The sequence below is a fragment of the Neofelis nebulosa genome, chromosome 4 (assembly GCF_028018385.1).
Source record: "Neofelis nebulosa isolate mNeoNeb1 chromosome 4, mNeoNeb1.pri, whole genome shotgun sequence".
NCBI classification, from domain to species: Eukaryota; Metazoa; Chordata; class Mammalia; order Carnivora; family Felidae; genus Neofelis; species Neofelis nebulosa.
In genome coordinates this window covers 28,433,641-28,438,282 of record NC_080785.1, presented here as the reverse complement: position 1 = coordinate 28,438,282, position 4,642 = coordinate 28,433,641, and positions in this window count along the sequence as shown.

Here is a 4,642-nt window from a genome sequence, read left to right as displayed (position 1 = left end):
TCTGCACTGACAGCATGGAGCCTGCTTGGGATTCTCTTTCCCTTCTGCTCTCTGCCCCTCCCCTCTCACACACACACATGTGCTTGTGCATGCATGTGCACTCTCTCTCTCTCTCTCTCTCAAAATAAGTAAAGATTTGCAATAATAAAAAATAAATAAAATAAATAAAATTGAACTTTCCTAAAAAAAGTGCTCTCTTTAAAGGACACTTAAGCAAATGAATTCAAAACAACCCAAACCTAACATGGGAAAAGGACATAGACAGAAAATCACAGCAAAGAAACTATGAAATGGCTCAGTTTTTCAGAATAAAAGAAATAGCAATTCAAGTGACAATGAGATACCACTTTTGCATTACTTAGATTGGCAAAGCCTTTGCAAAGCGTAATAACATAGTGTTAGTTTGGATGTGGAGAAATCAGCCTTCTTAATTTTTGGAGGGAGTGTTAACTGTTAACTGATACAATATCTTTAAGAGTCCACATTACATATTAACTTGAAAATGGACAAACCTTGCCTTTTCAACCCTGATTACTTTTTCTCATTCTTCTTTTTGAATTTTGTAATAGCATTTGCTTTAGTCTCAATATTTGTGTCCCTTAAAAATTCATATGTTGAAATACTAATAGCCAGTGTGATTGTATTAGGAGGTGGGTCTTGTATTAGGAGGTCCATGTATTAGGTCATGAGTTCTCATGAATGGGATTAATGCCCTTATTAATGCCCTAATGGGAAAAGACCCCACAGAGCCTGCTCACCTTCTTCCACCATGTAAGGATACAAAGAGAAGTCTGCAATCTGGAAGAGAGCCCACACCCAACTATGCTGGCATCTAGATCTTAGACTTCCTGCCTTGAGAACTGTAAGAAATAAATTGTTGTTGTACATAAGGTACTGTGTGGCATTTTGTTAGAGCAACCCAAATGGATTAAAACAGTATTTATTGCTCTAAAATTGTCTCTTTATTTACTTGCTTATTGTCTCCTCACACTAAATGCAAACTCCGAAGAGCTTGTCCCTTATCCTCCCTAAGTCCTACATGGTGTCCTCCATGCCCGTGCTTCACATATAATAAATGCTCCATTTAAAAGAGTTGAATTGGGGCTTTTGAATGCTCAGTCTGAAGAGAATGTGACTCTTGATCTCGGGGTTCTAAGTTTGAGCCTCATGTTGGGTGTGGAGGTTACTTAAAAATAAGATCTCTAAAATATAAAATAAAATAAAATAAAATAAAATAAAATAAAATAAAATAGTTTAAGCAATAAATTAAGTAATCAGCACCTATGGTATAGCTTGAGATGCCCCAGTGACTCTAGGACATCTCAATATTCTTCTGCGATGTCTGAAATTCTCACTTGGGCAAATAATGAAGACACTAAGGGAGCCTATTAAACTATTATATCATGAAAATCTAAGAAAAAGTAAATTAGCTAAGGAGTTGGAGCAAGAAACTGAGGTTGTGGGCCAGGTAAGATCAGAATCATAAAGTAGATCTTAATTAATTGCAAGCAAGTGGGTGGCAGACTTTGGCAGCAGTGTGGAAAGCCTTACTTAGGTTGTAGAGATGATAACCAAGAGAAGATTTAAGATAAAGTACAGAGGAGAAACCAGAATTGAAACCAAAGCAGATAGAGTATTACAGTGTTCACCAGAATGTTCTAAGCATTCTGGGTGAAGAAGGGGAGGCATTGGAAGTGCCAGCCAATTTAGGCAAATTATGACAAAAATATTGGAGACTCCCTAGTTTTGTCACCAGTAAGAATATAGAAGGGGCCAGGGTTGAGGTATGCAACAATTCTATTCCTTCTGCTGGTACCCTATATTGACTACAGACAGCAATGCAACTAGAGACTGAGGGTTTCTGGACACAGTCTAGTTTTAGTCAAACCTCTGGTTTGGGACCTTGGTTCAAGCCACACCTCTTTGGGCTCTTTCTTTCTTTTTTTTTTTTTTTAAATTTTTTTATTTTTTTTTATTTTTGGGACAGAGAGAGACAGAGCATGAACGGGGGAGGGGCAGAGAGAGAGGGAGACACGGAATCGGAAACAGGCTCCAGGCTCCGAGCCATCAGCCCAGAGCCTGACGCGGGGCTCGAACTCACGGACCGCGAGATCGTGACCTGGCTGAAGTCGGACGCTTAACCGACTGCGCCACCCAGGCGCCCCACTTTGGGCTCTTTCTAGAGTTCTCTCCTTCAGATGTTAAAATTTGATTCTAAATCTTTGAAGATAGCCAGAAACATCTCACACATCACCCCAGGTAGCTTTTTGATGAAACAAATCTCTTGAACTGAAGAACCCACCTGGCCTCACAGCAACTGGTTTACCTTCCTCCTTTGAACTGCTGAGCTAAGGCCCTCCAAGACTTTGGCAACAGAGTAGATATGGTTCTGAAATCAGAATCTAAGGGATTCAACTGAAATTTGCTTGCCTGAGGAGGGGGAAGTGAGTAGTATCTATAAAACAGGGACAACGCTTGTGCCTACTACCTCTTAGGGTTATTATTAGGAAGAGATGTGTTAATAAGTATAGCGTGTCTGAGAGAGAGAAGGGAAGAAGGGAGAGGGTGGGAAGGAAAGGATGAACATTAAAATGTAGTGTTTATTTAACTGTCTTCTCAGATTTGAGACTGAGGCTAGACTCAAGCCACTGGCCCTTTGTCCTCTGTTTCCTCAACATACTTTAAATGACAAAAATGCGTAGGCTTGGTACTGATGAGCCCATAATTCGCCCATTCCACTGCCTGTTCCTGAGAAAGTTACATGACAAGGATACACTTAAATTTATCACTGTTGGCAAAATTAGAAGGTAACATACATTAACCAGGAAGTAAAAGACCACCATAAATAGTTCAAATTTACCTCTAATTTAGGGAAAGTGTCAGTCTTTTAGTCTAAAGGACTTCTAACTTCTTAGGTCCTGTGATACGGAAAGTTCGTAACTATGAACACAGCATTTCCATTTTCCTGTTCAAAACTGAGCAAATGAAGTAAAAATATAGAACCTAATTGCCACATTTATCTAATCATCTGGAGTAAGTGAACAAAAAACAATAGCTGTGCAAAAATATTAATCAAAGAGGGGCGCCTGGGTGGCGCAGTCGGTTAAGCGTCCGACTTCAGCCAGGTCACGATCTCGCGGTCCGTGAGTTCGAGCCCCGCGTCAGGCTCTGGGCTGATGGCTCGGAGCCTGGAGCCTGTTTCCGATTCTGTGTCTCCCTCTCTCTCTCTGCCCCTCCCCCGTTCATGCTCTGTCTCTCTCTGTCCCAAAAATAAATAAAAAACGTTGAAAAAAAAATTAAAAAAAAAAAAAAAAAATTAATCAAAGAGTACCCATTCTGTTAAACTTCCCTAAACCAAAGCAAGCTGGTGGTTTAGAAGTCAGAGGTCTGACTGCAACGAGGTCTAACTAACTGCGTACCTTTAAGGATACTTAGATTGGACTTGAATTCCTTTTTCTCAAGTGAGGTTGATTCTAATAGCAAAGTATAATGATTAATTATGCCAGTGGAACTATATCCATATCTACATACTGTACTAGACAATTAAAATATTCAGTTTCCCTCCTCAGAAAATATCTTCTTTCATATATTCATCTCCGTAATAATAGTGACTTGTCCAGCAAAAAGCAAGAGCTTCAGAATTAGCTAGAACTGGGTTGGTGGGCAAGTTATTTAATTTTTGCTAATGCTTACTTCCTCATTTAGAAAATGAGGATGATAATTCTTACCCCAGAGTGTTATGGAGACATTTGAATGCCATAATTAATTGTTTAGTAAAAATCCTTAAGTGACTTCATAATTCATTATTGATTATCTGATTTTAGGGACTTGGTTGAAACTGCTTTCCTGTAAACAGTCTCTTCATGACATTTTAATTAGAGGCTTGCTCTACTTAGGTTAACATTTAAGATATAACAAATACTGCACATTTGTTTAAAGCAGTTTAGACACCCAATAAATACTACTTGTATCTTGGATTTTTAAAGTTGTAGCTATTGCATATTAGGAATTAAAAACAAATGAGCCATACTCAATTGAATAAAAACAGTATTTTGGGGGGCACCTGGGTGGCTCAGTCAGTTAAGCATCCGACTTCAGCTCAGGTCATGATCTCGCGGTTCATGGGTTCGAGCCCCGCATCTGGCTCTGTGCTGACAGCTCAGAGCCTGGAGCCTGCTTTGGATTCTGTGTCTCCCTCTCTCTCTACCCCTCTCCCGCTCATGCTCTGCTTCTCTCTCAAAAATAAACATTAAAATAATTTAAAAATATTAACAAATAAATAAAAACAGTATTTTTTCCCTCAAAATTATAAACATTCATTGAGTAAAGTACTAATTATATTCAACCTCAAGAGACTCACTGCCCTTTAATTATGTTGACAAGTGAACCTGTGCCTTGGAAGTTTCTTTTTGAATCTTTGAAGTTATCTCGTTATCTGTTTGTTTTGTGTGTGTTTGGTTTTTTTTCAGCAAAAGAGTAGGTTTCATAAAGATCTTGTCACCATCCCCCGACCTCACACTTGGCCCATCCCCCAACCTCATAGTTGGTCACAACTCTTCAAAAATTCTGAAGCAGAATTTCTGATGCCGAAATTCTGTTTTCCCCATTCTCTCAGAATTCCATTTTTTCTTGTGCCGTCTTC